Source organism: Peromyscus maniculatus, chromosome 11 (assembly GCF_049852395.1).
Source record: "Peromyscus maniculatus bairdii isolate BWxNUB_F1_BW_parent chromosome 11, HU_Pman_BW_mat_3.1, whole genome shotgun sequence".
NCBI lineage: Eukaryota > Metazoa > Chordata > Mammalia > Rodentia > Cricetidae > Peromyscus > Peromyscus maniculatus.
Genome location: NC_134862.1, coordinates 36149243 through 36173869, shown reverse-complemented (window position 1 = coordinate 36173869; position 24627 = coordinate 36149243). Strand labels below are relative to the sequence as shown.

The 24627-nt window shown below is 44.7% G+C and overlaps 1 protein-coding gene and 1 long non-coding RNA gene across 19 annotated transcripts in view; one reads left to right on the top strand and one right to left on the bottom strand.

Annotated features, from left to right (window-relative positions):
* Window positions 1–24627, top strand: part of Nckap5 (NCK associated protein 5) — a 934454-nt gene that overhangs the window by 415165 nt on the left and 494662 nt on the right. The window lies entirely within an intron of this gene.
* LOC143267770 (uncharacterized) lies at window positions 4335–9417 on the bottom strand. Its single transcript, XR_013043204.1, has 3 exons — window positions 9152–9417; window positions 6260–6351; window positions 4335–4948 (listed from the first exon to the last, which is right to left on the bottom strand). It is a non-coding gene; the product is annotated as an uncharacterized LOC143267770 (long non-coding RNA).

Sequence of the window (24627 nt, the reverse complement as noted above, 5' to 3'; positions counted from 1 at the left end):
GTGGTGGAATCGCAGGTGTGTTCTACCACGATCAGTTTATGCACTATTGGGCATTCAACCCGGGGCTTTGTGAATGCCAGGTGAGCACTCTACCAACTGAACTGTGCCCCCAAACCCAAGACAGTGGTTTGGAATGAGTATTAAACATAGAGAATAAAGATGTGGGAATCATATCCCAGCGCTTGCCCTAGGCTGAAGGAGAAGGAGCCTGTTGTTTTAATCTCTGCTCCTAATCTCACAATTCCTCTGGGGATCTGAAGGGGTCACAGCAACTGCTTTCCTGACTCTCTACCAACTCTGAGTAGAAAACAGACTCTTCAGAAATGCCCCAGAGGCAGTAGCAGCAGGAGAGAGCTGGGCCCAGTGCAAAAAACAAGCGTCTCTGATTCCACAGCATTTTGGATCTCTTCCGCTGAGCACTGCACTAAAAACCCATTGGTTTTTTTTTAAGAAACTGTAACAAACAGACCCCCAGATGGTCTAGGAATCTGCAGGCTTTTCACATGGTAATATGGCCTGTTTTAGAAAGGGACATTCCGGAAAGGTCTGTGGTCACAAAACTCCATCCATTGAAGTTTATCCTCACAAAGGAGTTGGGCAAGTTATTAGTCAAGGAATGTACCTTTATAGGATAGCAATTTTATGCATCAACTCGAGAGTCAGTTGAGTACTGACTCCAGCTTGGTCATGTTGAATACCCTATTCACCATGAATTTTCTCATTTGGAAAGTAGAGATAATAATTTTTGTCTAGGCTTTGGAGAGGGTTAAAAGAGAAGTCATATAAAGTGTTTAAAGTGCATTGGAAAGCACTCAGTAAAGTGCTTGCCAGAGAGGAATGAGGACCTGGGTTTGGGTCTTCAGCATGCACATATAGGCTGTAATCTTATTGCTGGGGGTAGGATGGGGATGGGGAGCCCAGTATCATCAGTTGGTGATCTCTGGGTTCAGTGATAGATCCATCCCCAAAATTACAGTGGAGAGTGTTAGGGAAAAACACTTGCCATCAAACTCTGGTATCTACTAGCATACACACACACACACACACACACACACACACACACACACACACACACGCACTTGTTCCTGTGAGCATAGATACAACACACACACACACACACACACACACACACACACACACACACACACACGCACTTGTTCCTGTGAGCATAGATACGACACACACACACACACACACACACACACACACACACACACACACACTAAAATAAAATAAGATAAAATAAAAACCCATAGCCTGTAAATCTTAAAGCCAAAAACGTTTAATAGTTCCAAGGAAGCATTTGAGCTTAGTTCCCTTAGTTTTAATTTTTAAAGCTTTAATTTAATGATGATTCAGGTTAATTCTGCTTAATCTCCAGGCAGTACCAGCTAATCCTGTCATCTAGAATACAGCCTGCTAATCACAGACCCTCTCCCAAGGGAAATATGCAAGGGCAACAGCCAGTGACTTCAGGAAGAAAACATTTAAAATCACTCAATGGAGATATACCCCTAGAACCAGATGTCATGTTTAAAGCTCTTGTGTGGTAGTCAGCTATAGTTCTGGTCTTCAGTTTACGGAAGTGATGCATTTTTAACAGAATTCAGACTATATCAAAATGCCAAGTGTTTGATGGTTTGGATAATGTGACCTAGTCTTTAAATGTAGGGGATTTCAAATACAGAAGTGTATTTCAAGTATAGAATTTATTACAATAAATTTAGAATAATTCCTCTATCATCATCCACCTTTGTTCATGTGGGTATGTGTAAATTTAAAGCTGTGGAAACCAGGCTTGGATGTAGTGATGCTCAGTGGATAAAGCACCTGCCAGTATCCACATGAAAGCTGTATGGACATGTGTGGTAGCTAGCTTTAATTATCAACTTCACACAACCTCCAGTCACCAAGGAAGAGAGTCTGCATTGACTGAGAGATTGTCTGCATTGGATTGCCCTGCTGTTGGCCATGTCTGTGGGGGATTGTCTAAATAAGTTAATTGATGTAGGAAGACCCAGCCCCCTGTGGGTGGCACCATCCCCTGGTTTGTGTCCCTGGACTAAGAGTGAAGAAATCAGAGCCAAGCACTGGCAAGCAAACGATGAGCACCCATACATTTCTTCTCCCCCTGCTCTTGACTATGGGTGTGACGTTCCCAGCTGATTGAAGTTCCTGCCTTGACTTGCCTACCACCATGGACTACACCTGAAATATGTGACCCAAATAAACCATTTCTCCTGTAAAGTGATTTTTCTCAGGATATTTTACCACAGCAACAGAACTGAAGGGAGAATAAATAGTTCTGCCTCTGGCCTGTAATCCCAGCACTGCAGAGGCAGAGATGGGATCCCTGGAGCAAGCTGGCTAGCTAGGCTAGAAAACAGCAGGTTCTAGCTTCAGTGAGAGATCTTGCCCCAATAAATCTAGAGTAATATAGGAAGATCCCTATTCAAATTCAGGTCTCTATATACATGTCCATGCATGTGGATACACACCCATAACTGTGTGCCTACACACATGAAAACATGGATAAACACATATACACACATATACCTCATATGTACATACCCAACATGGAAAAAAATATGGAAACTTTTAGGCAAGAGCAAGATCACAAAAGACATGGGGGAGAATTGCATGAAGGTTTCATCTTGGCATTATTCAAGGGAACGACAGAAAACAGCAAAATGACTGAAAAGATCCAAGATGTTAAGACAATATGATAAGCCAGTGTGGGGAATATAATCAGCCATATGATTTTTTAAAAAGATTTTTTATATACATATTATTTATGAGGATAGAGGCACTTAATCAGTTTATGTGCACCATGTGCATACAGGGGCTTATTAAACCGGAAGAGGACATCAGATCCCCAGAGATGGAGTTAAAGGGAATGGTGAGACCCTGATGTGGGTGCTGGGAAATGACTATATGTCCTCAGCAGTGCATGCTTTTAACTCTTGTGCCATCTTTCTAATCCTAGCCATTAAACTTTCAATTCCTATGTGACAATATGAAAAAAATATTGACACTCCTGAGCAAGGTATCACAGTTTATGTCAAGTGTGGTTGTCTCCTGCTAAACTATGAACAGACAAAATGACTCAGACATTACATGAAGTGAAGGGCTTTGCCATCTTGCCTGCTCATCATTTAGAGGGAGGCAACCATACTTGACACAAAATGTGATACCTTGCTATATGCACATGGTACACATAAACTCATGAAGTGCCCATCCTCTTAAATAATATGTAAATAAAAAATTTAAAGAATCATATTGCTGATTATATTCCACACTGGCTATCATGTCTTCTTCCCAAATTTCAGCTCTTTCCTGGAATATCCTTCATTTAGTTCTATGCTTTGTGGTCCCTTTCCACTCTCTGTTCTCTGTGAGAGCATTACCTCATCTTATTGGCCTCCCTGATTGTTGTACCTTAGTCTTTCCACAGTGGCTCCTTGGCATCAGGAGAACAAACCTGGCACCTCTCATCCCCACTCGCTGTACAACACAAAGGTGTGGACCAGATACTCAAAAGGTCGCTGCCTGCCAGTTCCTATCAATAGAATTTACCCCAAACTGATACAAGCCTTTAATATAAATGGGTACAGAGTTAATGGTGGTGGGGACTCTTCCTTGCACAAGGCTGCAGTTTTCCAGCAGGTACTGGTCACCAGAAGGTGCCTTGGGAAGTGTTGTCCAGAAGAACGTTCAGGTTTCAGAGAAGTGATGTCCAGAAGAACATCCAGGTTTCAGGGAAGTGATGTCCAGAAGAACATCCAGGTTTCAGGGAAGTGATGTCCGGAAGAACATCCAGGTTTCAGGGAAGTGATGTCCAGAAGAACATCTAGGTTTCAGGGAAGTGATATCCAGAAGAACATCCAGGTTTCAGGGAAGTGATGTCCAGAAGAACATCCAGGTTTCAGGGAAGTGATATCCAGAAGAACATCCAGGTTTCAGGGAAGTGATGTCCAGAAGAACATCCTGTAGATGTAACCAACCGTCTTATTAAATAAGAAACACAGAAACAATGTAAAAGAGAAAGCCAAGAGGTCAGAGCTCAGAGCTAAAATCTTACCCTTCTGCCTGCGGTGTCCCAGCTTCCCGAAAGAGAGCTATTTCCTGTGTGTAAATCGTTTTTTTCTAGTCATTCTGCCTTCTCATTGGTTGTAAACCCAAACATGTGACTGCCTCGTCACTGTCTGAATGTACAGCCCCCTAGGTCTTAAAGGCATATGTCTCCAATGCTGGCTGTATCCCTGAACACACAGAGATCTATGGGATTAAAGGTGTGTGCCACCACCACCACACTCTGTCTATGGCTCTAATAGTTCTGACCCCCGGGCAACTTTATTTATTAACATACAATCAAAATCACATTTCAGTACAATTAGAATACCACCACAACATCCAGGTTTCAGGGAAGTGATATCCAGAAGAACATCCAGGTTTCAGGGAAGTGATGTCCGGAAGAACATCTAGGTTTCAGGGAAGTGATGTCCAGAAGAACATCCAGGTTTCAGGGAAGTGATATCCAGAAGAACATCCAGGTTTCAGGGAAGTGATGTCCGGAAGAACATCTAGGTTTCAGGGAAGTGATGTCCAGAAGAACATCTAGGTTTCAGGGAAGTGATGTCCAGAGGAACATCTAGGTTTCAGGGAAGTGATGTCCAGAAGAACATCCAGGTTTCAGGGCCATCACATGTTAGTTCCATCACAAGCAGCACCATGTTGACATGGGTCATTCTGTTCTAGGTTTGCAATAGTTCATCTGGCCTCCACCATCAGATGCCTTTAGAAGTTTTCCAGCAGACGTGAAAACTAGACTCAACTACATGTCCTATGAAACAGTGCAGAGAGTATTACCTCCATTTGAGAACCATTGTCCTATATTTGTCAATCTTTGTGTTATTTGTTCTCTTCATACCATAAGCATCACATGTTCCTGGACAATGATAAACAAACATGAGATATAACATCACTCCATGTGCCAAATATATTCTCGGACTTTTCTTCTAGTACAAATTATTTACTTTCCCAGTTCCCCTGGCCACCTTATGTACCAACCCAATAATGTTTTTGTTTTGTTTTGTTTTGTTTTTTTCCATTAAGGTACATAGAAAGTAAGTAGCGATTTCTGGATAGGCATTTAGGAGCCTGAGTAAACTAGGCCCAAGAACAGAGTGGAAGCCTGAAAGAAAATTGCTAAGCATGGGTATTTTATGGAGTAGGAATGAGAGAAGATGAGATGGATCATATGCATACAATCCTGAAACGTACTCTCGGGTGCCTATACTGTTTAATATAAAAATACAAAGCAATGTTTTCCTGGTTCCCTTTGTTATCTGATTAAATCAGAAACAAAGACCAGTTAAGGAAGCAAATCAGGTGCCAGGGGTGGATATTGTACCAAGCACACAGCCATCACGGGGCAGAGCAGGATCCTGCCTCTGCTTTTCCTCCAGACTCCAGGCCTTCCTCCCACCCCCTTCCCTCTTCTTGTGGCCACAATCAGTTTCCGACAGTCGGAGCAAGGCAACAGTTTGAAGGAAGAATTTTTTTAAAAGTTTGTGTGCTTTTGGGTGTGTGTCCATATGGGTATGTGTACCTGTATATGTGTGTATTGTGTGTGCATTTGGAGGCCAGAGGTCAACAGCACGTATCATTCCTCGTGTGCTGTTCACCTTATCTTTTGAGACAGCATGTCTTATTGGGCCAGACCTCATTGAGTAGGCTAGGCTGTCTGGCCAGGGAAACCTCTGGTATCGGTATCTACCTGTCCCTGCCTCCCCAGCACTGGGATGACAAGCACACACCACCACACTTGGCTGTTTTTTTTTTTTTCTTTTAAGATTGAACTTGGGAAATCATGCTTGCAATCTCTCAGCCCTGAAGAAAGAATCTTTTTTTATACCATTGTGCATCTTGGGTTTTGAAGGTAGCACACTGTAGATCTCTGAAAGAGATCATGTGTAAATGTTGGAGAGGTCCGTGTTTGCCTCCATGAGAAGCTTTCCTTGTTCCTCCATAGTGGGGCGGTGGTGCCTGGGGGGGGGTCCTCTAACAAAGAGCCCTTTAAAAATCAATCAGTCTCCTATCCCTCTGTGCCTTGCTTCTTACTTTCTCTGTCTCTTTACCAGCTTGGTGCTTGAAGAAGTGTGCACCAGATGCTCACCTTTGTTTTTAACTGAGATAGGCTCAAATGTAGGATTCTTAAGTTTTGAGAGAATCCAAACTGGTAAAACAGACAAATTACCTTGTCTAGAAGTACCGGGGGAAGGTTTTTAGCCAGATTGCAGGGCTGAGTCCAAACAATAGGTTATTTGAATTGGAATTCATCTGATGTAACTGTGCTTGACAGAGAAAATAGAAGTTCAAGTTAAAAGGTTCAGGCAACTGAGAAAAGAAGGCTGAAGTTCTTTGGAAACCAGAGTGCATGTCAGTGTGAGGACGGAAGGTGTCGGTACAAACAATAACGAGAGAAGCTCTGCCCCTCTGCTTGTCTCCTGAGCAACGTCACAGCTCACTGTAAAAGTCCCTGCCACTTAGGGTTTGTTCAGATGTTTGTGATGTGTGTTTGTACGTGTGTAGGTGCATATGTGCAGAGAGGCCGGGGGCCAACCTCGGCTGTCATTCCTGAAATGCCATCGACTTTGTGTTTTGAGACAGGGTCTCTCATTGGTCCCAGGCTCACTAGGTAAGCTCTGCTGGCTGGCCCATACGTCCCTGGGATCTGCCAGTCTGTCTCCCCAGCACTGGGGTTATAAGATCACCAGTTTTGATTTTTTGTTGTTGTTGTTGTTGTTGTTGTTGTTTAAACAGGGTTTCTCTGTGTAGCTTTGCACCTTTCCTGAAACTCACTCTGTAGCCCAGGCTGGCCTTGAACTCACAGAGATCCGCCTGCCTCTGCCTCCCAAGTGCTGAGATTAAAGGCATGTGCCACCACCGCCCGGCCAGTTTTGATTTTAAATGTGTGTTCTGGAGATTAAAGTCAGGTCCTCATGCTTGCACAGGTACGTTACCCACTGAGCCATCCCCTCAGTCTGGAAAAGACTTTTTTGTTTTGTTTTGTTTTGTTTTTCGAGACAGGGTTTCTCTGTGTAGCTTTGCGCCTTTCCTGGAACTCGCTTTGGAGACCAGGCTGGCCTTGAACTCACAGAGATCTGCCTGGCTCTGCCTCCAGAGTGCTGGGATTAAAGGCGTGCGCCACCAAAGACTTTTAATGTGAAGTTTTATCCCAGCAAAAAACATAAGGCTGTCCTCAAGTAGTTTTGACCTGTGACCTTTCTTGGTAATTAGGTTTAATTCTTAGGTTTCCCAAGATATTTGAAAACCCCATGAAGTTAAATGCTTGTCCTGGGCTTCTTATGGGGCTTCCCCATTGCTTCTTGTGACTGGGGAAGCCTAGAAATCCTGGATTCCAGTGAGGCCAGGTCCAGTTTGGCCTTGGGTAAACACGACTTGGACTCTATGTTCTGTGTCTACAAACAGAAGTAGTCAGGTCGAAGCACCAAAAACTGGTGACCCCGTGACCATCCCAGCAGAAATGGGGCTGCTCTAAGCCAAAGGGACACTGGTGCCTGTCCCTTTGGCTACCAGAGTCCTGAAACACAGCACCAAAGAGCTGGAATATCTCCAGGAGGCACATGCTCAAAGGAAAAGCCTGAGACCTGGTGCCAGCCAGAGGGGAAATCTGTATCTTAGGAAGAGATTTCATATAGGTATGGCAGCTTGTTAGGTCACCTTGCAGGAGAGACTGGGTGAGCCAGTGCTGGATGGGACCACATCTTGACTAGATCACTTAGCTGTGCAAACCTCTTAAAACTCTTATGCTGTATGTGTGTATCTATGCATGTATGCATCTCTATCATATCTCTCTCTCTCTCTCTCTCTCTCTCTTTCTCACACGCGCGCACGCGCTCTCTATCTACCTATCTACCTATTGTCTGTCTGTCTGTCTGTCTGTCTCTCTGTCTACCTACCTATCATCTGTCTGTCTGTCTCTCTGTCTGTCTGTCTATCTATCTCTATCTGAGTGGTTTGACTTCATGAATGTAAGGGCAATATGCACATGCCTGGTGCCCAAGGAGGCCAGAAGAGGGCACCGGATCCCCTGGAACTAGAATTACAGATGGTCGTGAGCCACCACAGAGGTGCTGGGAACCAACTCCAGTCTTCTTCCTAGAAGAGCAGTAGGACTCTTAACCACTGAGCCATCTCTACAGCCCTGTGCCCTGCATTTTAACTAAACCTCATGTCAGGACTATGAGGTGGACTCGGGAGGTCAGTGGACTTGTGTTCTCCTTCCTTCTATGGTCTTTTTACTATTAACTGTGTATTTAGTTGTATTGAGAGTGGGTGCGGGAGAGCCGACTGTTGGGGCTCCCATCCTGACTTCAGCTCAGTAACTCCCCTGCAGCACCCTGCAATGTGTAACCACAGGTGATTACATATTTTCACCTGGAGCGATAGACCTTCAGTTCCTCCTTGGGATTAAAAGTGCTCATTGGATCCCCTCCCTTCTCTTCCCTTCCTCCTCTTCCTTCCCTTCCTCCTCCTCCCCTCCCTCCTCCTCTTTATTCTTGAAGTTCCTTAAAACCTGATATTCATTTAAAACACACACACGCACACACACACACACACACACACACACACACACACACACACACACACACACGACAGACCATTTTAGAACACTGTGTCTCCTCAGTGGAGATGTGGTTTAGTACTGTGTTATGTGGCGTCCTCTCTGATGGCTTTCTGTGGAAGTGTGGGTCACCCTGGCTCTCCACTATACTGACTCGTTTTTGTTCCTTCTTTCTCGTGGCCGCCTGCCACCTCTACCCCTCTACCCCGTGTATGAGTCCACATGCACACACATGTGCAGGCAGAGGGCAAACATGGGCATTATTGAGCACATACTATACACCTTGCTTTTTGAGACACGGTTCCTCATTTGCCAGTTAGGCTAGGCTGGCTGGCCGGCCCGCCCCATTGATCTGCCTGTCTCCACCTCCTGGGTGCTAGGATCACAGGCACATGTCACCACACCTGCTTTTCAGGACAAAACAAAACAAAGCACGAGCTAGACGCTGGGGCTCAAACCCATGTTCTTGTGTTCACACTGCCCTTGAATTTACTGACTCACATGTCCCCAGCCGCTCTAACTGCCATCTTAATGCCATTGGGCCTTCACGGGAAGGCTTTTCCTTGTAACACATGGCCATTCCAGGGCTCCTCCTGTTGAGACAAATACTTGCTTTACACACTTGTGGTTATTGTAAATATAGAAAATAATTTGAGAGCATCTATAAGTGGCTTTGAGAGCTCTCAGTTTCCCAGTGTTTATCTAAGACTATCTATCTTGAAGATGTAAAGAGTAGAATAGAGTATGTCTTAAATAAAAAGAGCATTGCAGAAGTAAATTCTGTGCTTCCTTGAGAATAAGAATAACTTATATGTGAGGGAGGTCATGGGCTTGAGGATGTTTTTGTTTTCCTTTAAGATATATACATATGTATATTATATATATATGTGATATATATCATATGTATGTGAATGAATGTATACATATATTACATACACATATACTATGTATATTCATTCACAGTGGTGCATAAATGATTTTCTTTTTCCAAAAAGTAAGATGATGCTGGACCTGGCTGGTAAAGGCCTTGCCAGGGCAAACACAAGGACCTAGGTTTAGTCCCCAGAAGCCATATTAAAAGAACCGGGCATGGTGGCAAGTGCTTTTAAACCCAGCACTGGAGAGGCCAAGACAGGTCAGGCCGTCTGGCAAAGTCAGTGAGCCCCAGGTAAAAGCAAGAGACTTTGTCTTAAAAAATTAATTAAAAAAACCAATAAATAAAAAGGTTATGAATTTGAAGGAGAGTGGGGAGGGGTATGTGGGAGAGTTTAGAGGGAGGAAAGGGAAGGGAGAAATGTAATTAAATTATAATCTCAAAAAAGGAAAAAACAAAACATGGTGGACATTGTCTCTGTCTCTGTCTCTCTCTTACACACACACACACACACACACACACACACACACACAAATTAATAACAGTTGAATATTCACCATCAAGTAGGGCACCCATGTCACCCCCCCAAAGGCTAAGAGAATGTCTCAGGAGAGGGGGATGGGAGGAGGTAAGCACTAATGGACAGGGAGGAGGGCCATGAAAAGCTGTCTGTGGGTATGGCAAGGCTATGATACTCATGAACTCACAGCACAAGGTGGAGTCAGTAAACATTCAGTCACGGGTCCTTGTACTCCCGAGGGAGCTAATAGCAGTCCAGGGCTGCTGGGGGAGAGGAAGCCATTGTCTATCTGTGTGGCCACTGGTGAGTTACTCATGTCCCAATGGACAGCTTAACACCTAGGCTTGTAAGGCTGGTCCTGGTTAAACCCAGTGGGCCACAAAGTAAAAACCATATCATGACAGAGTCCATGGAAATGGGTGGGGGCAAGGTAGGTGAGGATAGCAGAGATTGGAGGGGAGAGTGTGACCAGAATGTCTTCTAATTATGTATGGAATTATCCAAGAATAAACTAAATAAATAAGGTGCTAGAGCTTAGAATACGGTGTTTATACTTCTGCTTTCAATTCAGCAATTTCTTTTTCAACCCACAAAGCTATAACTTAAAAAAAATGTGGGCGTAACACTTAAAAGAAACCTCAAGATGTTTTCCTGTGCAGATCGTTAAAGCACAGTACTTTATGTGAATTTTAAATTCAGTAATTGACTGATTCTTTAAAAAAAAATTTAAACGTCTCTGTGAACACTGCTTCTTGGCATTGATGGAAATTATCTAGCAACCTTCAAAATCTGTCTTTCTGGGCCTTTCTTAGTGTGGTAGCAAGTTCTTGTGCTATGGACTGGCATGCACCTATGGGAGGGCATGCCTTCTCTTGTGGGTGCAGATGGAGGCCAGAGATTGATGATGGGTTTTTCTCCTCAATCATTTCCCACATTATTCTTTGAGGTAAGGTTTGAACATGGAGTTCATTGATAGAACTCCACTGGCTGGTTAACAAGCCCAAGGGCTCCTCTTGTCTTTGACACCCTGGAGTGTAGCTTGCAGAGTTCTGGGGTTACAGACTGGAGGCATGGCACACCTGCCTTTTTGTGTGGAGGGTGGGAATCTGAAATCAGGTCCTCAAGCTCGTGCAGCAAACACTTTGACACACGGAGCCATCTTCCCAGCCCCTTATGGATTTTTGCAGGACATCCTTTCTGAAGAGCTAGTTGAATGAAATGTGGACATGACTTCTGCAAGGTGTGGGTGAGAAGGTTTTTATGTGGCTAGGAAGGATGAGGGAGAATCCAGCCAGAGGCATCTGGAAGAGTCTAGAACAGAGAGAGAGGCTAGTAGAGCAAACACGGCCAGCAGAATGGATCAGGCCACGAGAGGAAATTGGTGTGGGAGGGAGTATAAGAGAGGAGGATCAAGAGAGAGGGTCAAGAGATAGGGTGGCAAGCAGACCGAGAGCCAAGAGAGGAGAGGAGAGGAGAGGAGAGGAGAGGAGAGGGGAGAGAGAGAGAGAGAGAGAGAGAGAGAGAGAGAGAGAGAGAGAGAGAGAGAGAGAGAGAGAGAGAGAGAGAGAGCGAAGCTGGGGAAATTTAGGGTAGGGGCAGGGTGAGAAGACCTGGGATGATCCCTAGGTACTGAGTGAGCCTGGAGGCCATCCTGCACTTTTGGTATGCCAATAGGCACCATGGTTAGTCACTTGTCCCCAGTTTTTTTGGGCCTGTAGTGAGGGGGTAGAAAACACACATTTTCAAGTGTAGAAGGTAGTCTGGGGGCCCTAACCATGAACTGGACAAGAGAGAAGAAGCAATGGCCAAGAAGGAACAGGGACAAACCTGAGCCAGGTCGCCCCTTAGGGAGGAGGGGGGATTGTAGGAAGCCTCCCGGGGCTAAACTTGTATTTTAAGGATGTTACAGGAAATTAAGAAAACCTTCTGTCTGGTAGATCAGTGTCACCCAAGGGACATGCTTGAGCACAGTTTTGAGTGCTATTACAGGTGGTTGCCAGCGGAGGGCATGGCTGACCCCCAGTTCTGACATCCCGACACTAGGTGGCGCATGTCTAGCTTTGCTTCTAAGACTGAACCTTACCAATGGTAAGAATTTCACCTTGTAGGATGAAGACAGTCTTGGCCAGAGTTGATGGGCAGACTGGGAAGAAGCTAAAGATTGAGCTAGGGGTGTGTTACTATATGCAGAGTGTAAATATGGTCTTAAAGCTGTTGTTTTTAGGAGTGCTGCGTTTGCATCTGTTCTTAGATGCATTACTTAGATGCACGCGCATCTAAGGTTAGTCCTCACTGCATGGTGACTTAAATAGTTTGCTTTCCCGCAGAGTCTGGCAAAGTGTGATCATGTTCAGAGACAGACTTGGAACTCTGTGTAAAAATTCTAAGCAAAAAATTAACAGCAGCAGTGAGAGTTAGTCAATTGTATGAGTTACTTCTCTTGCTGCCCTGATGACACCCGGCAAAGGTGACTTAAGGAAGGAAGGGATTGTGGGCTTTCATAGTCTGAGAGCACAGCTCAGTTGGGAAGGCATGGCTGCAAGAGTCTGGGGAAGCTGGTCACAGTTGGAAATCAGAGAGAGGGAGGGAGGGAGGGAAGGAGGGAGGGAGAGACAGACAGAGGGGGGGAGACAGAAAGAGGCTTAGAGGTTTGTTTCCTAAGGAAATTTTAGATCACCTCAAGAGACAGGGTTAACCATCGCGTAACTTTGGTGATTACACGGACCAATTTCAACACACTGGAGGGTAAATTCCTGGCTCTGGAACTCTCGATGCTGGCCAGAGTTGCTGTTTTATGTGCACAACTTTGAAGCTTAATTTTATCCGTTGTTCTGCACATTGAATTAGTAACACTGTGTACCTCAGAATCTGCCCCTATTTAGAAATAATCCCGGGAAGAGTAATTAATTGCAGTGCGGTCATACTGGAGGAGGGTGAGCCAATGGCTGACAGAGTCCATGTCATGAAGGTCGTGGCTGTGATTTCAGAAGCTCAGAGAGGCAGCCCCTTCTCGAGAGCCTTCAGAGAAAGCAGGGCCCTGCTGATACCCTGGCTTCTGAGTTCTGGTCTCCAGAACTATGAGGCAGTGAAATTCTCCTGTGCCAAGTCATCAGGATTATAGTCCCCTGAGACGAGACGGCACCCTTTATGGCTCATCCTGTAGGGAATCTCCCACTGCAGTCCTACCCACATATCAGTGTGGGCATGCCCCCACTGAAGGTCAGAGGGAGTAAAGACCAGGAGAAGGGCTCAGGTATATCTCCATCATATGCATGTCTGAGTCCTCTGCTCTGTTCTCCACATCCCAACTTTGACTGGAGTGGTCCCTAAGAAGCCGTAAACTACTACTAAGTTAATAGACCTTTTTTTTATTCATGCTTACCTGCAATGGTTAGTTTTGTCAACCCCATTCAACCGGAGTGGCCTGAGAAGAGAGTGCCAGTGAGGGATTGTTTATGTCAAGCTGGTCTGTGTGTGTGTGTCTGGGCAAGGACTATCTTGATCAACTGAATGGAGGAGAGGAGACACATCTTGAATGTGGACATTACCATCATTGGTCAAGCCTGGGCTCAATGGAAGAGAGAGGGGAGTTGAGCACTGGCGTGTCCGCATTGATTCACTGCTCTGTGTTCTTCATCAGTTGATGGAATCCCTGCCACATTGACTTCCCTACAATGATGGGACAGAACCTGGAACTGTGAGACAAGGAAACCGTTGCCCTTTGCTCCCTGAAGATTCTTTGTCAGTTTTTTTTTCCTCTTCCTTTTTGTAAATCATAGAAACAGAAATGAAGCTGGGACAGAACCACAGCCATACCAGCTTACCTGCTCCTTTTTGCCTCTGCCCACTGCTGCCAGCCTGCCTCTGCCCCCACCCCTTCCTCTCCATTCACCCCGCTTACTCCACATCTCTTTTTGAAACTTGTACCTTTTTTATCTGATGGTCATTTCCCACCTAACCCGAATATTATTCCTTGTATAAAAACTTCTGCAGCTACCACAAGGCATTCCAATGGTATCTTCCTCTCAATCCTTTTCAAAACATGTAGGAACCTGGGGATGCACCCAATGAGAGAGGCTGGCTTACCAAGCACTGCCCTGGGTTCCATACCCAGTATAATAACAGACAATACCGCACAGGACCATGCCAGTGCTCCTCCCCAGAACAGGCCGTTTCCACTTAAGGGTGGAGGTAACTCCAGGATCCTGCCCCTGTGTGGGTTATACCCAAGACCTTTGTATTCATTTCCTGTTGCCGCCATACTCATCTGTGCTTCTGTTACTCTCCATTGTAGTGACAAAATACACACACACACACACACACACACACACACACACACACACACACACACAAAACAACTTAAAGGACAAAAAGGTTATTTTGTCTCCTGTTAGTGGGAGATACAGTCTTTCATGTCACAGCAGGCAGGGAAAACAAGGCAGCAGGGCAGGAAGCTGGCTAGTCACATGACATCTACAGTCAGAGAAGAGAGACTGAATGGGACACGGGAGGCTGGACTATAAACTCCCAAGGCCCACCTCCCTCCAGTGACCCATTTTCTCCAGCGAGGCCACACCTCTTAAAATTTCATGACCTTCCAAACAGCAGCTGGGCCCCAGGTGTTCACATACCTGAGCCTAGAGGGGCATTTTATATTCAGAATACAAGCTTGAATGAGCATGCATATCCCAGGTTCTACAGGTGATAGATGTGGGCTGGATTGATTGATTTCTTTGTTTTATCTCCTGAGGCTGAACTAAGGGTGTTGGCCAACAGGGCTCTTTTTAAGAGCATCTGAGAATAATTGCTTCCAATCTCATCCAGGTGGTTGACAGAATCTGGTTTTATGGTGTTGTAGGGTAGGATGGTGCCATTTTGACGCTAGGGGCCTCTTTCTAGTCCTTGTGTATGGGCCTGTGACTCAGCACAATGAATCCATCTCATGCATAGAATCCTGCTTGCCCATGGCCTGTTTCTGCCTCCAGCAGAGAAATTTCCTGAATTTAAAGTCTCTTGGATTAGATTGGTCCCACTCTTATAATTTCTCTGTTTTAAAACCTATAACATTAATGACATCTGCAAAATTGCTTTTGCCAAATTTACAGTTTCTAGGGATTCAGGAATGGATGTCCTGTGTGGTTTATTATACTATCTTCCAGAGTCACTAAGAGCAAAAGCCACATGTCTTTTGTCCCTTAACTACCCTCCAGTATATCTGAAGTGCCTAGTATATCCGCAGGTCCTCAGTAACTATAGTTGTTGATTGATTAATTCATTGATTGCTAGTCAGCAAGGCACAACTTTATGCTGTTGAACCAGTCCCTGCTGACCTAAATTATATTTTGGAAAATGTTATTCCCCCAAATTCTAATATCTTGATAAAAATAGGAAAAACTAAAGATATGTAGACTGGCGGCTGGTGGTCAATCTAACCTAGGAATAAGGAGATGGTTATGTGGAGAGGTCAGGATTGTTGTACAAATGGAGAATCACCATTCTTCTGAGATTGGAATACCTAAGCCAACTGTTCTAGGAACAAGGGAGTGGATGAATGCAGCATAATGTGTTTCCTTAACTGGCGATTCAAAGTGAGTTCAGAAGGGTGTATTGAGGACTGAAATGCACATTGTCATTCATGATCTTAAACATGAGTGGACAAGAGTGACGAGGGTCAGGCAGACAGCTGTAGTGTAAAGCACTTGCATCACAAGTGTGAGAACCTGAGTGTGATCCCCAGACTGTTGTGTGACATTTGATCGTGTTCTGAGGAATGAAGAGGGCAGAGCTAGACACTAGCCGGCCAGAATTAACCACAGAGGTTTTGGAGGACTGTAGACAGATAGGACAGGAAGTAGTAAGGCTGGGGGTGGGGTGCAGAGAGGGATCCAGTGCCTTTTTGGAGGAAGGAATGGAGCAGGTAGGAGAGTACTGGTGGCTCCTCTGCTTCTCCGACTCCAAGCAAGCTTTATTTGTCAGAACACGATCAGAATATCACACCACACCAGACCACTGTGCAAACTGAGGTGCGGTGGTATATGCTTCTAATCTTAGCGCTGGCAAGATGGGAGGCAGAGGCAGATGCGTCCCTGGAAGTTCACTGGCTAGCAAGCCTTGCCAACATGGTGAAGGTCCAGGCCAACCAGAAATCCTGTCTCAAGCAAAATGCAGAAGATGCCTGTTGAGTTTCAGTTTTCTTGCTTTGATGAAAATATCCCAATAAAAAACAACTTAGGCAAGAAAGTGGGTTTTTTTTGTTGTTGTTGTTGTTGTTATTGTTGTTGTCTTTTGGTTGGTTTTTCTCATAATTCCAGGTTATGGTCCATCATTGTGAGGAAAGCAAGGCAGGGATTTCCAGGTGGTGACTCCCATCTCCAGTAAAGAGCAGAGAGAAGTGAATTCATGTATGCCCACTAGTCCTTAGCCTCTTCCCTATACTCATGCAGTCCAGGGCTCAACCCTAGGGAATGGTGACACCTGTAACCTGTGTGTTCTCCCCACAGACATGACACAGGCCAGCCTGATCTAAACACGACACCATCACACTCTCCTGGGGATTCTAAGTTGTGTCTGGTCGATACTTAGAGTTCACAATCACTGTGTCTAAGTGATGACAACTGAGACTACCATTTAACCTCCACATGCACATGTGCATGTAAGTGCATACACACACACACACACACACACACACACACACACACACACACACACGGTTAATAAAAAGTAAGCACACAGTACAGTAACAAAGTGTTGTGGGTTGGCAGGTGCACAGCAGCTAGGTTCTGACAGTAATAAATAGCAGTGATTTGGAACAGCCTACTTGGCACATTCCCGAGGGAAGGGTGGGACAGAGTTAGAGAGCCCAGCCAGGGTGGAGGGTGTGGGAAAATGCACCTGAAATGGGGAGGACCTATGATGGCATAAGAATAGTTTGCACCCTTATCAATGGGGTCAGTTTGTAGAAGATCTCACACACAATGACTGAGTAGATTTTGTTGTTGTTGTTCGTTTGTTTTGGGTTTTTTTTTTTGTGTGTGTGTGTGTGTGAGTGTGTTAGATACTTAGATGATGGGAAGCTATTGAATAGGATGGGAATTTGGATGAGTCAGGTTGGAAGTCAAGATCGACCTTCACAGTGTCTATTTATAAAACAATGATGATGCAAAACCTATTTATTTATTTATTTATTTATTTATTTATTTATTTATTTATTTATTTATTTATTTATTTATTGTGTGTGTGTGTGTGTGTGTGTGTGTGTGTGTGTGTGTGTGTGCATGTGCCTGCCTGTGTGACTTTCCAGCATGGGGAGGTCTCTAGAGGACAACCTGGTGAAATCTGTTCTGTATTTCCACCAGATGGGTTTGAAGTTCAAACTCAGGGCCACGGCCTTAATGACCAGGCCCTTTCCCTGCCGAGTGAGCCATCTTGCTAGCCCTCTGTCACTGTGTCTTTACCAAAAGGGGCACATTAGAGGGTTTACTTCTTGCCTTACCATGTGGGGATAAGCCAGGGCTTCTCTGTGCAAACAGAAAGTGCCCCCTCCAGGACCTGAAATCGGCACCCCTCCCCCGACCTTGAACTTCCCAGACTTCAAACCTGTGGAAATAAATTTCCATGTGATAATGTCATCCAGTCTATGGTATTTTTGTTTCAGCTGTCTCTGATCTCAGAGTCAGGCCTTGAAGCACCCCCTCTGTGTTAAAAGAGGCCAGGTTAATGTAGTCACTGTGGCTCTCGAATGCTATTTTCACTTGAAGAAAAGCGAAACTAATGGAGAAATTAAGCATTAAGCCTGGTGAATGCATAGGTTGAGCCGAGGAGATGCTGACAACATTTAATTAAACAACAAACTCTTTGAAGGCACTAATGGAAAAGTCGTACAGGATGCCTGTTACGTTTTCATGAGCACCCAGTGTGAAGCAGGCACTATATTGGGTTTTGGATGCATTATCCACCAATAAAAGCAGATACGATGCTGTAGAGCTGGTCTCCACATTGCCCATAACCCTCTTCACCATGAGCTTTTGCTAGTAACTGAGGCTTCTCTGCAGACTCCAGAACACCACTTTCAGAGCAAAATCCTATCACCCTGATAGCATTTTCTGGTTTTATTTGATCTTGAAAAACATTTCATTATGTTTAATTTAGGGAAATGAGATTTCCTTAATTACTATCAGTAGCAGCTATTAGAGGCTCAATTACACCCGCAAATTCATTTTTAAAAGCTTTATGGTTTTTCAGATAAAAAATTTCAAGATCTAACTGCACCCATTAAAACTTACTGTCCCTCCCCTTGGTGCCCAGGCTTCCAAGAGCGAAGATTGGCTTCACGGTGCAAAATAAATAATGCCAGCAATGGAAGATTAGCCTAAGTGGGGCTTAGAAGCACTCGTTTGAATAAGTCAGATATTTCAATAAATAAATTGGATCAACAGACATGATTGTCGATATTCCTTCTTTGGGGTTTCCCACCTCCTAACTAAGATGTACAGTGTGAAAGGTCAGGCTGTTCCTGGCTGGGAATGAAGGTATTGCCCATTCCTATGTGGGCAGAGCCGTTGGGGTATATAATTGTGAAGTTGATTTCTAGGTGGCCACAGTTACATCTAAAGCCGCTTCTCCATAAGAGATTGTAAGGAAGGCCCTGGAGTTTATTGGTATTTTAAATTATATCAGTGGATTCAGAAGTGATTCCAATTTTGTATATTCTAGAATTGTTTTTTCATATGATCAGATGCCCATTGGCATCCATTGTGCATGCCACTCTTGTTTGTCATGAGAACATCAGTGAGTAATTCGTTCCCTTTTACATTATGAAGAGATAAATAAGCTTGTATATCGAGATTGAGAAAATAACAAGAGTCTGCATCGAGGTGCCCACCACAGGCTTTCAGCCTCCTTGCTCACAGTCTGAATGCTTTTCCCTATAGTACCTAAACCTTAAGCATAAATATTTAGTGAATGCTGGTGGCTGTGACTGACCAATGCTTGGTTACACTTGGTGGCAATTTTGAGCTATGTCTATCTTGGAACTCTCTTGGGACAAGAAAGCCATTGTTTGAGAAACTTTGGGGCTGGATCATTGAGTTGCCTCACTGTAATGCAACCATTTTCACTGAGGGGCATGGAATTATCAACTGCTACTAATAAAAATTGCAAATACTTTTCTTGCTGTTTGTAATGGTTGCAGCATACAGATTCAAATGGTTCAAAGTCATCATTTCCAGAATCCTTCCTTGCTAATAAACTTGGAGACATCCTATAACTGACTTAAGGAATGCATGGAAAAGTGTCTTGTTTTTGTTTGTTGTGTCTGGAAGAGTTTGATATCACTCCCAATTTAATTTAGCCATAACCACTGAGTGCCTACCAATGGAGAGCAGAACTGTGCACTTTTGGAACATGGTGTTTGAGTGAAGTGGTATTGGAAGGCGAGAAAGATACAAGTTACATGTATGTCCCATTCTTACATGTATGGACATTGCATGCCTGCATGGAGTCCTGCTCCCAATTTCATTAAGAACATCCTGCTGGCCTAGGGCAAATGTTTCTTCTTCTTCTTTCTTCTTCTTTCTTCTCCTCCTTCTTCTCTTCTTCTCTTCTTCCTCCTCCTCCTCCTCCTCCTCCTCCTCCTCCTCCTCCTCCTCCTCCTCCTTCTTTTTTGAGACAGGGTTTCTCTGTGTAGCTTTGGGCCTTTCCTGGAACTCACTTTGGAGACCAGGCTGGCCTCGAACTCAGAGATCCACCTGTCTCTGCCTCCCACTGCTGGGATTAAAGGCGTGCGCCACCACACCCAGCAAATGTTTTAAAAGGTCAGAGAATTTATCTTTCAGAATGTGTGAGAGTCCCAGATCATGCATGCTCCTGTGCGGGGACCTCCAAGTCCAGCAAGTTAATTTTGAAAGCAGGTGCTTGCTGTCTGAGAACCGAGTCTGGAACAATGATTTTTATGAAACAAAGTCATTAGTGTTTCTGTTTCCTACCAGCACCTCTTCTTCATTCTCTGTAGCTGTTGCTTTTAATGACTTCATCAGAAGAGAATGTGTGCAAATGGGTGCGTGAGCACGAGCCTGATGGTTGCCATGCCTGGAAACATAATGAAGGACCAAGCATGTTAATTGTTATTCTCTGAGAGCTTGTGATTCAGTAGCTGTCTGCTTTAATAAAGTCTGGCTACAGTGGAGTGATCCAGCTGTAAGGACCATGTAAATATTGTAATAAGCACCAGAACCGGTGTGATCTTTTCTCATACTTGCAGAGAGTAGTTTTTCATGCTGTCCACTCTCAGGAAAGCTGCAATCAGCCACGGAGTTGTTTGTCAATGCCTGGGTGTATTTTTGTAAGAAAGTATTGATTACTGAGTGAAAAACATTTAGTTTTAACAGCAATCAATGGAGAGCAGACAAAAGGACATCTGAAGTTTTGAAGTCTTTTAAAATATGAGCCAAACACACGATCTGGGGAATTACTGGTAAATGGCAGGACCCAAGGGCTGCTGCACACGTTCCAGACTGCTCACTCACTCTTCTCCCCTAAACCATCTTAGTTGTGAGGGAAAAGATGGGATGAATGACTGGGCAGGAAGATTGACTGAACTTAGACATAGAACATGAAAGCAGGTGGAATTTTTCTTCTCTATTCTGTACAATTAAAGGGTTTTACTCTCCATTCTGAGATATGTGCTATTGTTCTTTTTTTAAAAGTTATTTAATTTTTAATTATGTGTATGTATGTTTGTGTATGGGTGTGTACACATGTGTATAGGTACCCCCAGAGACCAGAAGTGTTGGATCCCCCTGGAGCAGAAGTTACAGAGAGTTGTTATTTGCCCCACATTAGTACTGGGAACTGGATTTGGGTTCTTTGGAAGTGCAGCAAACACTGTTAACCACCAAGCTCTCTCTCCATTCCTGTCTCTTTATGTGTGCATGTGCACATGTGTGTGCACTTGCACGTTTCTGTGGTGGAGAGTGCAAGCATGATGTCAGTCCTCAGGGGCCTTCTACCTTTTTTGTTGAAAACAAGGTCTCTCATTGGCCTGAAACTTCACCTTGCATGCCAGGCCAGGGACCTGCGAGTTTCCAGAAGTCTTCTCGTCTCTGAATCCCATCTCACCATGGCTGGGACTATAAGCTGATATTACAAGCACTCCCTGCCTCCCCTAGCACTTACAGATTTTATTTATTATTATTATTGTTATCATTATTATCATTATTATCATTATTATTATTATTATTATTATTATTATTATTATTATTATTATGTGTGTGTGTGTGTGTGTGCATGCATGAGTACCCAAGCACACATGCACACATGGGTATGTGAGTGTGGGCAAATGTGCCATGTGTAGGTTTGTAGGCCAGAGGGCCACGTCTGGGGGTCAGTTCTTGCCTTGTTGAGGCAGAGTTTCTCTGGTTTCTGCCACTGTGCAGCATACTGTAGGCTCGCACACTTCCGGCTGATGGTCCTGTGTCCACATCCTATCACGTTGTAGGAATACTAGGGTCCTAGACATTCCCCTGCACCTGGCTCAGGTTACCTGTCCTGGATGGTAACCAAGTGCTTCTCTCCACTGAGCCGTTTCTCCAGCTCCTTGCTTGGCATATTTGTATGGCTTCTGGGGATCTGAAGTCAGGTCCACACATTTGCAAGCAGTCACGTTCCTGACTGAGCCGTCTTCCCAGCCCTGTTTGCTTTTAATGAGTGTCTAAACTTAAAATTTTTTTTTTGTCAGCTTTGGAAAAAATTATATAGAAAAGCGTTGGAAGAGCTGACATCTGTCAGCATGAAATCTTGGAGACTGTTATTAGAGACTTTGGGGTAAAGAAAATATGCATTTATCTGACTATATTAGTTATCTTTTCAAAACTACAGTGATATACTAGATATGGGCCAGTTACAAAGTAAAAGATATTTAAAAGTCTGCAAGTTCAAATCCAAGATCGTGTGGACCTCATGTGTTTAGGCCTGTGATGAGGGTGGGGCATTATGGCCAGAGGTCAGTTTACAAGGGAGCACCCACATCTGCACCCAGGAAGTAGGGAGACAGAGCTGGTGGAAGTCCCACAATTTCCTTGAGAGATGCCTTCAGTGACCTCCAAGTATGTGTCCCTAGATCCCACCTCTAAAGGTCTACAGTACCTTCTAGAGGACACTGGGGACTGATCTCATACATCTGGATGCTTGGGGAACAGTTACTATCAGAACCAATAATTTAAAGTCAATCCTCACACCACGGCAAAGACTCAGCAGTCATTTGTCTGTATGCTATGATCAATAATCAAAACTATGTAATGGTCAAGTTAGCTAGACATGAAGCTGGCTCTTTGAAAATTGTTGAGTTGAGGTACTAGGTAACTGTGGCAGCCAGTGACTGTGGAGGTCCTTCTCCCGCCCTCCAGGACACAGGCCTTTCTGAGAATGGGGAGAGGCACTGGCCAATGGCTCAGCACTAAAGGCTAAGATGTGATTCTCTATTATATGAACCTGGTGCCTCTGCGCAGCGATGTCATCGCGGGGATAGAGAGCAGATTTGTTCCCGGCACACTGACGAGCCCAGATTTTAGATGTTTTCAGAGCTCCCAAAGGCGTTATCCCTTCTCCAAACCTCAAACTGAAGTTTTCATCCTGGATGGCTGCTATCACATTTCATTCAGTGTGGGGGAAGGGGGATCAAGTGGGCTGTTTCTCAATAACCCGAAGTTACCCAGCACCAAGGCTGGAGTGTAAACAATTTGAATAGAAAAACAACAAAAGCAGAGGATCACTTCATAGAAAAAGAACCCTTTGGATTGGCCCCTGTCAACGGTAGATCTTGACTGACGGGGGCTCCACAGACTCTGACCACACTGCCTGCCTCCCTGCCCATATGTAAAGAACCCTTTGGATTGGCCCCTGTCAATGGTAGATCTTGACTGACGGGGGCTGCACAGACTCTGACCACACTGCCTGCCTCCCTGCCCATATGTAAAGAACCCTTTGGATTGGCCCCTGTCAATGGTAGATCTTGACTGACGGGGGCTGCACAGACTCTGACCACACTGCCTGCCTCCCTGCCCATTTGTGCTTCTTTCTGAGTCGGTGCCCCTCTGCAGTCCCGTCTTGGCCCCTCAGTTCACTACCATCTCCCCGCCTCAGCTTCCCAAGTGTACACATCGTTGTAGCTTGATTGGGACACACACACACACACACACACACACACACACACACACACACACACACATTCATTCTTTGATGATCTGTGTCAGGTTTCATGATCAAGGGTCTAGCTGCGGAGTTGAAACAGAGGCAGCAACCTGGAAAGTCTCGAGTAGTCAGGTCTGGTACCTTATTGAAAATATGCCAGCTCCTGCACCAGGGATGATCTTACATTTTTAAATTTTTAATTGCATTGTAACATTCTTGAAATCACTGCATTTTCTGTGTGTGTGTGTGTGTGCTTGTGTCACAGTACACCAGCCAGAGGGTGACTTGTATGAGTAGGGTTTCACTTCCACCAGGTGGGTTCCAGGGTTTGAACTTAGGCCATTAGGCTTAAAGGCAAGTGCCTTGACCCACTAAGTCATCTGGCAAGGGCACATGTAATATTCTTAATATTCTTGTTCTCTCTCTCTCTCTCTCTCTCTCTCTCTCTCTCTCTCTCTCTCTCTCTCTCTCTCTCTCTCACACACACACACACACACACACACACACATACACACACACTTAAACTTTTTACACTCTACAGACTCTAACAAGGTCTTAGACGGGAGAGACTTAAATCTCCACCCGCTGGTTCAGTAGTAGGTGTGAAAATTTACTAGAAAAGACTCCCAAGCGAGGCCCCTGAGTTCAAGACCACCGAGTCAGATTGTCTGCACACAACCCCCGCTCCCCTACACGTGTGCTCATTGCCTTAGGTGCTGCATAATCACAAAAGAAATAAATAACGAAAAGGACCGGTTGAGCAGGGCACCCACTGTCCACTGTCTCGTGTTGTTCGTCAGTGCTGTGGCGACTGCCTCTACCATGAGGAGCATGCTCAGAACTCAGCCGGTCTTCATATCTAATCGTCATTTGTAATGTTAGGGATAACTATCCCCGCTTCCTTTCATTTTCACTCATTGAGCTTGTCCTGTAATTGTTTTCTCAATTCCTCCATGTTTTCCCACTGGTGGAAGTGAAACCCTACTCACACAAGTCACCCTCTGGCTGGTGTACTGTGGCACAAGCGCGCGCGTGTGTGCGCGCGCGCACGCGCACACACACACACACACACACACACACACACACACACTAAGGAAATGCAGTGATTTCAAGAATGTTACAATGCAATTAAAAATGTAAGATCATCCCTGGTGCAGGAGCTGGCATATTTTCAATAAGGTACCAGGAGGCATGCTTTTGTTATTTTAATCAATTATTGTTCTTTGGCTGTTTCATACATACGTATAAGGACCTTTGATCATTTTCATCCCTGTCACCCTTTGTCATCCTGTTCCCTGTCCTGATGAACCCCTTCTTCTTCTTCCATACTTTAGGAGTGGGTTGACCTTTGTGTTTAGTTAGAGAGACCTGGGATGCACCTGATCACCCTAGAAAAAT